This window comes from Salmo salar, chromosome ssa05, assembly GCF_905237065.1.
Source record: "Salmo salar chromosome ssa05, Ssal_v3.1, whole genome shotgun sequence".
NCBI classification, from domain to species: domain Eukaryota; kingdom Metazoa; phylum Chordata; class Actinopteri; order Salmoniformes; family Salmonidae; genus Salmo; species Salmo salar.
This window is the reverse complement of record NC_059446.1, coordinates 35618240-35629434: the sequence shown is the minus strand read 5'-3', so window position 1 is coordinate 35629434 and position 11195 is coordinate 35618240.

Here is an 11195-nt window from a genome sequence, read left to right as displayed (position 1 = left end):
TCAGAAAGATTTCTGGCTCCCAGGTGTCTTTTATACAGGTAACGAGCTGAGATTAGGAGCACACTCTTAAAGGGAGTGCTCCTAACCGCAGCTTGATACCTGTATAAAAGACACCTGTCCACAGAAGCAATCAATCAATCAGATTCCAAACTCTCCACCATGGCCAAGACCAAAGAGCTCTCCAAGGATGTCAGGGACAACATTGTAGACCTACACAGTACGCCGTGAAGGACTGAAATCCTGCAACGCCCGCAAGGTCCCCCTGCTCAAGAATACATATACATGCCCGTCTGAAGTTTGCCAATGCACATCTGAATGATTCAGAGGACAACTGGTGAAAGTGTTGTGGTCAGATGAGACCAAAATGGAGCTCTTTGGCATCAACTCAACTCGCTGTGTTTGGAGGAGGAGGAATGCTGCCTATGACCCCAAGAACACCATCTCCACTGTCAAACATGGAGGTGGAAACATTATGCTTTGGGGGTGTTTTTCTGCTAAGGGGACAGGACAACTTCACCGCATCATTTGACGGGGCCATGTACTGTCAAATCTTGGGTGAGAACCTCCTTCCCTCAGCAAGGGAATTGAAAATGGGTCGTGGATGGGTATTCCAGCATGACAATGACCCAAAACACACGGCCAAGGCAACAAAGGAGAGCCTCAAGAAGAAGCACATTAAGGTCCTGGAGTGGCCTAGCCAGTCTCCAGACCTTAATCCCATAGAAAATCTGTGGAGGGAGCTGAAGGTTCGAGTTGCCAAACGTCAGCCTCGAAACCTTAATGACTTGAAGAAGATCTGCAAAGAGGAGCGGGACAAAATCCCTCCTGAGATGTATGCAAACCTTGTGGCCAACTACAAGAAACGTCTGACCTCTGTGATTGCCAACAAGGGTTTTGCCACCAAGTACTAAGTCATGTTTTGCAGAGAGGTCAAATATTTATTTCCCTCATTAAAATGCAAATCATTTTTGACATGCGTTTTTCTGGATTTTTTTGTTGTTATTCTGTCTCTCACTGTTCATATAAACCTAACATTAAAATTATAGACTGATCATTTCTTTGTAAGTGGGCAAACGTACAAAATCAGCAGGGGATAAAATACTTTTTTCCCCCACTGTATATTCCGAGAATATTGTAACCACGTTCTAGATAAGTTCTGGTTGACATTAAGGGAATGAGAAAATGTGAATAATTTTGAATGCAGCAGAATGATTTTTGGAACTTTACAGCCGAGGTACTGCAAGAAATCCTGCAAAGAATGTTACGCCCTGAGCCTGTGCAAGGTATGTGACTTGAATTGTAATGCGACTGAAGGAGTGGGATGTCTATTTTTGTATTTTGTATGATGACATTTTTTTCCCTTTTCCTACAATGGATATTTTCTTTTATAGTTTACCACCTGCACAGTAGGAGGCGGCATATGCCTCTAACGATTGTTTTATGGACTACTATACCCTAATACCATAAAAGAAGAAGATGAAGAATAAGAAGAATGCAACAAAACCTTGGCTAGCGTTACGAAAGATGATGGATAAATAAGATCGTTTACTTAGGTTGTTTACCTTTTTAATTTTTTATTGTCACGGTTCCTGTCTAAGTGGCCATTTCCTCTCTCGCATGAGCATGCTTTTCCCCCATGAGCATGATTTTTTTTCCTGTGTGAGCTCACAATTCCTCCATAATATCTGGCATGCTCAGGCAAGAGAGAGAACAGCTGGCTCTGGTCTACTTATTGGCCCCTCCTGCAGCCCCACCCGCCACAACCAGAAAAAAATTTGCCAGTGAGATGTCTCACCCTGGGGCACCCCCTATGAGGGACGGGGGCAATAAGTAGACCAAAGTTGCCCGGCCCCGATCAGAAGAAATTCTGCAAAGCTATATGGAATTGTTTAAGAAGGTCATACCAAGAATATTTTAGCTATTTTATTTAGAATTTTAAAGACTCCTTGAAGTATAAAAAACAAATATACAAAAACAAAAAATAATTATTTTTGGCCTTCTGCTATTAGCCCATGCTAACGCATTGAATAATAGATTCACTACATCAAACAACAAATAGTCCCCAAAAAAATCTAAAGGAAGTTTGTTCTGAAGTGTCTTTAACCCCTTATTTTTAGCACTAAACAGTCTCCATATATACAGTCAGTGGCGTGTAAAGCATGTAAATCCTGGTGGGGCAAACTCCCCTCAATTTTTTTTTAGATGCACGCCAGCAAAGCCACTACACAACACAACACTAAACAATACATTAATTCAACTCTAACGGCGACAAGCAGTGCCCACAAACATTTAGGGCCTACATAAAGCTGTCCCAACAGCAGAGCTTTCTTTCCAGCACAATGGAGGGAGTGAATCCTTACCACCGATACACCTGGCTATCAGCAGAGCCTTGTCTGGCAGCGAAACAATTCATTCAGCCTCGCTTACTGCCTTTTTTAAAAACATAGCTGATATGGCTGACCATATCTCTCTGGCATATTAAATAATTTATGCAGCAGCATATAATACATTTTTGGACTCACCTTGTTGTGCGCGGCAGTCCTTCTTTGACAAATTTCATCATCAAAGCAAAAGATTTACAATTCCGTGTTGGATGACCGTTCAAAACTATTTTCCCAGTCTGACTTCCCAATTGCAATGCTTGCGGTTAGCCACTGCCACCAATTCCTTCCAAACAACTCATTGCGATTTCCAACTTGTTGTGTAATGTTTCTGTCCAATTGCCGATGAGCACTGATGCGTTTTATCTATATATTCTCTTCATTATTTCTCTTCATATGACAAGGATTAAAAAGGATTTGCCAGTAGACTTGATTCACAATGATGACTGCTAGCTAAGATTGTGAAAGTAAGATGTTGACATGATCATGATCAGTCCAATCAAAGCTACTGTACATATATATATTGACGTCATTTCTGTGGCCAATGACCTTGAGCCTTCTTGGAAGGGCACTTGTAATATAACTCTATGGTAGGACCCAAAGGGCTGACATTTTGGATGTCTACTCTTACTAGAGGACTGAAGTTAGGCGATTACGCAAGGTCCCCATGAGTGACAGAATACTGAGCCAATCACGATGCAATGCTCCTATTTTCTGCTGGCCCGCCCCACCACCACATAAAGCACTGAGCTAGGCTGAAACACCTGCATTTTGGAGCTGCCACTCAAGAAAGCAAAAAGATACCATGGTTGTATGCGGCTTTATCAACTCAATTATATATATATAATTATTTTTTACATTGTTTGCAAACTGATATGTGACACATATTAATGCCATAATAACACACACACACACACATACATACATATATATATATATATATATATATATATATATATATATATATATATATATATATACTGCTCAAAAAAATAAAGGTAACACTTAAACAACACAATGTAACTCCAAGTCAATCACACTTCTGTGAAATCAAACTGTCCACTTAGGAAGCAACACTGATTGACAATACATTTCACATGCTGTTGTGCAAATGGGATAGACAACAGGTGGAAATTATAGTCAATTAGCAAGACACCCCCAATAAAGGAGTGGTTCTGCAGGTGGTGACCACAGACCACTTCTCAGTTCCTATGCTTCCTGGCTGATGTTTTGGTCACTTTTGAATGCTGGTGGTGCTTTCACTCTAGTGGTAGCATGAGACGGAGTCTACAACCCACACAAGTGGCTCAGGTAGTGCAGCTCATCCAGGATGGCACATCAATGCGAGCTGTGGCAAGAAGGTTTGCTGTGTCTGTCAGCGTAGTGTCCAGAGCATGGAGGCGCTACCAGGAGACAGGCCAGTACATCAGGAGACGTGGAGGAGGCCGTAGGAGGGCAACAACCCAGCAGCAGGACCGCTACCTCCGCCTTTGTGCAAGGAGGAGCAGGAGGAGCACTGCCAGAGCCCTGCAAATGTGCATGTGTCTGCTCAAACGGTCAGAAACAGACTCCATGAGGGTGGTATGAGGGCCCGACGTCCACAGGTGGGGGTTGTGCTTACAGCCCAACACCGTGCAGGACGTTTGGCATTTGCCAGAGAACACCAAGATTGGCAAATTCGCCACTGGCGCCCTGTGCTCTTCACAGATGAAAGCAGGTTCACACTGAGCACGTGACAGACATGACAGAGTCTGGACACGCCGTGGAGAACGTTCTGCTGCCTGCAACATCCTCCAGCATGACCGGTTTGGCGGTGGGTCAGTCATGGTGTGTCACATTTCTTTGGGGGGCCGCATAGCCTGACTGCCATTAGGTACCGAGATGAGATCCTCAGACCCCTTGTGAGACCATATGCTGGTGCGGTTGGCCCTGGGTTCCTCCTAATGGAAGACAATGCTAGACCTCATGTGGCTGGAGTGTGTCAGCAGTTCCTGCAAGAGGAAGGCATTGATGCTATGGACTGGCCCGCCCGTTCCCCAGACCTGAATCCAATTGAGCACATCTGGGACATCATGTCTCGCTCCATCCACCAACGCCACGTTGCACCACAGACTGTCCAGGAGTTGGCGGATGCTTTAGTCCAGGTCTGGGAGGAGATCCCTCAGGAGACCATCCGCCACCTCATCAGGAGCATGCCCAGGCGTTGTAGGGAGGTCATACAGGCACGTGGAGGCCACACACACTAGTGAGCCTCATTTTGACTTGTTTTAAGGACATTACATCAAAGTTGGATCAGCCTGTAGTGTGGTTTTCCACTTTAATTTTGAGTGTGACTCCAAATCCAGACCTCCATGGGTTGATAAATTGGATTTCCATTGATTATTTTTGTGTGATTTTGTTGTCAGCACATTCAACTATGTAAAGAAAAAAGTATTTAATAAGATTATTTCATTCATTCAGATCTAGGATGTGTTATTTTAGTGTTCCCTTTATTTTTTGGAGCAGTATATATTAATTTTTTTTTTTTTGGGGGGGGGGAAAAATGTGCGTCTCAAAACAGGTGGGGCTCTGCTCTGTACTTCATTCATTTTTTAAACTGGTACTGGGGGACCTTCAGGCCTGTGGGTGCCCTGGAGCAAAACAACGAACATGTAGGTGTTCGCGAGTGTCTCACCTTTCCACATAGGGGTCATATTATTGTGTAGCCCAAACTGTTTGGCGTTACAGACAGAAGTTGGCTGTACCAACTTCACCATCGTGAGAGTCTCATCTTTACATAGCGTGGTCATAATAGTTTGTCGGCCAAACCATTCGTACAGACGATTTTGCGAGAATACCGATTTTCGTGATGTCTCATGGTCTGACAAACACCGCTCTAGCTCTGTCACCGCAGCTGCGGAGTGTTACACAGGCAGATACAGACGCATCCAATGCAAAAAAAAAAAAAAAACATCTCTAGTTTAAACTGACAGATTTTTATGGGGATTTTTGTATTATGCTAATAAGATTTGAAAAGTGGGGAGACCGTTGCATTGAGACATGGAGAATGCAGAGATGTTAGCCCAGCCATTTGTAAAGGTGTAGCATGGGAGAGAGCGGGTCAAAGGAGCATATCCGGAGTCCCCATTTTACATTGGCTGAGATGAAGAGAGTGATAGCTAAAGCTGGGGTAACATCTCCTGGGAAGGATGAGATGTGTTACGTCATGATGGCTCATCTCAGTGACACTGCAATGTGAAAATGATTGGGCTTTTACAATAAGGTGTGGGAGGAAGGGAAACTGCCTGACAGTTTGAAGCAGGCTGTAGTAGTGCCATTATGGAAACCAGGGAAAGTCCCTTCTAATCCTTCCATCAAGCTTTAGGCTGATAGCACTGACATCTCATGTATGTAAACTTATGAAAAGGATGATAACATAAAGACTGACTTACTTCCTGGAGAGCAGAGGCCTAATGTCACCTGATCAAAGTGGGTTCAGGAAAGGCAGGGGAACAATGGATCCTGTACTGTGCCTTGAGTCAGTCATATGGAAGGAACAGGGAAATAAAGAGGTGGTGGTAGCCATTTTCTTCAATATAGAGAAGGCATTTGATTTGATATCATATGGAAGGAAGGCTTACTTATCAAACTGAATATCATGGGGTAGGAGGAAGAGTTTTTTACTGGATAAAGGATTTTATTTTGGGGCGATTAATACAAGTGAAGGTGGGGAGCTCTATGTCAGAAAGTTGTGAGGTAGATAATGGTACCCCCCAGGGAAGTGTCATTAGTTCTTTGTTGTTCTCCATTATGATTGAGGATGTATTCTCCCAGGTGAGACCACATATTGGTAGGTTATTGTTTGCGGACGATGGGGCGCTGTGAAAGAGAATAATAAATATTCCCCATACAGCCGGGAGAGTTCAAGAAGCGATCAGTGAAGTGGAGCAGTGGTCCCTCATGTGGGGCTTCAAGTTCTCCGTTGAGAAAACACAGACTGTGTTTTTTACTAGGAGGAAGGTTGGCAAGGAAATATGCCTGAAGATGTATGGAAGGAATCTGGAGAGGGTGGGAGTTTTCAGGTTCCTGGGGGTCTGGTATGACACTCGAATGACATGGGCGGAGCATATTAACAGAGTAGTTGTCAAAGGAAAGAAATATTGAATGTGATGCGTTGCCTTTCAGGAATGGTGTGGGTGGGGGCAGATAGAATGGCGTTTCAAATTCTATATATGGTGCTGTAAAGGTCATCACTGGACTATGAAAGTGTAGCATATGGATCAGCAGCTCAGACATCTTTGAAAAAAGCTACAGTAGATCTAATCCAGGTTCAAGACCCAAGAATTCGTTGTGGAGCTGTCAGGACCTCCCCGGTGGCAGCGCTGCAGCTAGAGTTGGGAGAGATGCCGTTAAAGTTGAGAAGACAAAAACTAACATGACATATTGGGTAAATCTTCAAAGACGTAGGGTTACACATCCAACAAAAAAGGTGCTCCTAGAGTGCTGGGAACATGAACGAAATCTGAAAACTGAAAAAGTTTTGGGTGGATAGGTAATGGCAGGATGAGAGAAATAGGGCTGTTTGGGAAGGAGTTCAGCCCCTTTGTGGTTGTTCCTGCTATACCACCTCGGTTGCTCCCTCAGCCAATGATAGACCTAGGGTTGCTCTAGATGGTAAGAGCTGGTGCGGAAGAAGTACATCCAGTAAATATTGTAAGTGAACATTAAGAACACAGTACATTGCTTTCTTGAATATATTCACAAATGGATCTAAAGACCCTAAAACAGGGAGGACAGGTGCCACGTTTAGTGTTCCTGAGTTTAAGGTGGCAGGGACAAAAAAGCAACGTACAATTTACTCTATCTGTTTACACAATGGAGTACCTGGCCATATTCTTGGCTGCAGAGTGATTGAAGGAGGTGAGGCCAGACAGGGTAGTCATCTTCTCTGACTCCTTAAATTAATTTGTGTCTCGGAGCAGACAAGATGTATTGCATGAGATTTTGCTGTGCTTGTATAGGGTGAGACAGATAGGGGGATCAGCTCATGTGGGAGTAGAGGGTAATGAGGAGGTGGATGTTATCACCAAGCAGGCTCTCAAACATCCTAATGTTGAAATGGAATTGTCAATCAGTAAAGCAGAAGCCAAGGTGTTGATGAGAACAGTGGTTAAAAACAAATGGCAAGAGTTGTGGAACAAGGAGGGAAAGGGAAGACAACTGAATACTGTAAGATCCAGGAAAAGTGGGGGCAAGGAGGTCCTCAGGTCGAGAGAGAAGGGAGGAAAGTGTAATCACAAGGCTGAGACATGGACACACAAGGCTCAACAGATACATTGAAATTGGTAGGAAATCAGCCTGGGAGACGTGATCACTGTCAGGAGGAGATGGAGACAGTGGAAGCAATATGGGAGAGAAAGGGAGAGATTGTTATCAAATGTATGGAGTAATGTTGTTGAAGAACCAAGCTAAAATGAACTGCTGAGAAAATCTTCAGGGATGTAGTATTTAATTATGTATTGCATTTCTTAGGGAGACGAGAATAATGGGTAGGATTTTGACATTCCCTGTCTCTGGTTCACACTCCAGTCCAGTTGGTGGCGATAATGGACTTTAAAGTTGGTTGCCAACCACCATGCAAAATCCACATGAGAAAAAGCAGAAGAAGAAGAAGGTTTTAATGCACCAATAACATTAGATGCCGATCTGGAAAGGAAGAGGGAACTGCGATGTCACGAAGGCGTAATAATGGCGCTAACTACAAACCTACGTCTCCTGAATACAAGCCAAGTAAAATTACTTATAAATCTACTTTATCGCTTGAGCATCTTGAGGATGTTGGATCCCATCGGTCTGATGGCTCTCTTGAGAATCATGAGATGGAGTCCAGCGGCAGTAATGATTACGCTGAAATTGAGCCGAACCAGGATGAAGACCTACAGTACCTGTGGCGACAGGTATGGTGGTAGAGATTTCCAATGTTTTCCCTGAGAATTCTACCACAGATGATTTTGAATAGGTAGGAATGAGGTTTTTGGAAAAAGTGGATCCATGCATTTTGGTCGACCAATATGTTGTTTCAAGTTGGACAAAGGAATAACTGGGAACTGTTACATCCGCCAAAGTTTTGCGAAGTGGAATTGTTTTGATTTTTTGTGTATCCTCCACCCAGAGGTAGCAGGCGCTTCACATCACACGTCTCGGGGTCGGCCTGTGTCATGCTTTGTTCCCGGGGCTGGGCACCGCTCAAAGGCGTGATCGGTGGCGTTAAGTGTAGAGGTGGATAAGATGAGAGAGAATATTTCTGGTGTTTGTGGCGCACACCGCTTGGTGAGACGCAGACCTGGTGGAAATGGTGAAATGGATGTTACCCTGTCTGTCTTGTTGAGCTTTGATATGGTATTCTACCTTTATAAGGTCAGGCTAGGGTGTCTGTGACCGTTTCAAGAAGCTAGGCGTATGTCACATGTCACTACTTCCCAGGAGAGGCATTTGACCTTATTTGTTTTATTTCATGTGCCTTAATAACAAACGTGTATGCCATCTGTAAATACAAATAAAATTGTTAAATTACAAGCCTAGTTGGTTTAGCCACGGACAAAGACAGGAACCATCCCTGCTAACCATGATTGGCTGAGATAATGGATGGGCTGGACATGCCAAGAGATGAGTTCGGATTGGTCTGCCATGTAGCCCGCTTCTGCCTATGACATGAGCTGGTCAGTATGTGTAGGTAATCCTTGCTACCGCAAGGATTTTTTTTGAAAGATATAACGTTAGCCATGGAGAACTGCAAAAGTGTTGCTTCTGCTCTCAACAACATTGCTTCCCTGAATTTAGCAGGCGTTATCAACAAAGATCAGTGGGAAAAAGTTGTGATGGACTACTTCCTGCACACGGTCATTGTGAAATGCAGTGACTTGACACAACAACGGACCAAACAAGCTGTAGCTAGCTACAAACCTAATGGAAAAGACACGCTGCTGTGAATCGTTCATCCATGTATATGGGTAAGAGTCTAGCTACGTTTTCTGATACTATACGTTTCTAATTTTGTCAGAAAGTCATTTTAATTTCAAGTTAAAGTCTACTGTTAGCTAGCTAGTGAATGTTAGCTTGCTGGCTCGCTAGCTAACATGACATGTATGATCTGTGTAGTAATATTATTAGTATCTCAGAAATCCATTTGCATTTCTAGCTATAGCCTAATGTTAGCTAGCTAGCTAACGTTGAACCTAGTTGGTTAGCTTTAGCAACCTGCAGATTCATAATCCAGCACTTCATGCAAGGTGGCTAGCTATGACAATCCGTTTGTACTGTAGCTATGGGTTGGGATTATTGTTCATTGTTTAGCTTGCTAAACAAAAGTGTTACCTTCCCCAGTTTCTGTGTTGTGGGTTTGTGTATATGTATGTGTGTATTTCAGGAAATGGGTTCCTGGATTCCTCCAAGCAGCTGATTGGTCGGCCCCATTGCAGATTGGAGCGGGATACAGTTGTCGGCAATTACAAACTCCTTCTGCAGCTGGATAAAAGCCAGTGTTCCTTTGTTAGAAAAGAGAGCTTCTTGGATGTCCTCTTGTTTGTTGTTGCTCAGAGACAGTTTTGTTGGGAATATTTTGTAGCTGCTACTTCTGAGGTATGTGTATGCCAATAGGACTCAGTGTTTTTGATTATTGAACTTGTTCACTTTAAGTTTGTATTATTCTGTTTCATTTGTTCCCAGGGGGGAAGGGGAAGGCACCTTGGGAGTGCTTAGGCAAGAGGCCTGTGGGTATACATATACCCGTAGTATGTACTCTGTCTATGCACACTAGGTAAGACCTGGGCGGACCATCCCCTGTATTTTGGTTAGCGCGCCAGGTGGTGTTAAGGTTAGGTAAGTAGTGGGTAGGCAGGTAAGGTAGGAGAGGACTCTTTAACTTTTACTTTCTTTGCTTTGGTTCCGTCCAGCCCCTTTTCCCCACAACTACCGTGTTAAGGAAATAAATTCCCAGTAAACTGTAATATTCTGGCTCTGTCATCCTTACCCGCACCTACAATCACATACCTCTTTCACTCTACGGGGAGTTGAGTGTAGCAGGGTGTTGCGTTCCCTCCTCCAAGAGGCATGCGTAACAAAAGACTCCACTTCGCCAGAATATTACTTGACCCATCAAGTTAGCAAGGTGTGTCTGAGGGTGATTACGGCCATCTATTGTACTTCATGAAGATGTGTACATGTCTAGACAATAGTGATCCATCCACTTAACTAGATGTGGCTGGAGGGTGGTTATAGCATTTATTTCACACGACCCCATCATCAATTTAGACCAGTGTGTCTGGGTAAGCATCATCTAATAATTATAAAATATTTATAGAATATTTTTATCTGGACACTTTAAAGTCAGATTAGGATATAGGCCAAGGACTAAATAAAGTGCATTTTTACCTGGAGTTTTTCCTTTTTCCCCACTTTTAGTCTGGAAATGTTTACTCACTCTGTTCAGCACATGGCCTCACGTGAATCCTTAGAGATGGGTGGGGCTAAGGCTTAAGATGGTGTGAACGATGCTGAATAGGTGTAGACAAAGAAGAGCTCTCCAGTAGGTGTACCAAAACATTCAAGGGCTATTTTCTCAGAAGTGGGATTACAAGTTTATCAACTTTCAAAGCAGAATTACTTTCCCATTTTTTCTCAACTACAGTGTATGATATACCATTTTGTAGCTCTGAGTCTCTACTTTTATCCAATGTATAAACAAAATTTCACATTTTGATACATAAGACCGAATTGAGGTAGTCGGTCACATATTAGTTATTTGGTGAGGGCATTTGTTCCGAACCCGCTACAATG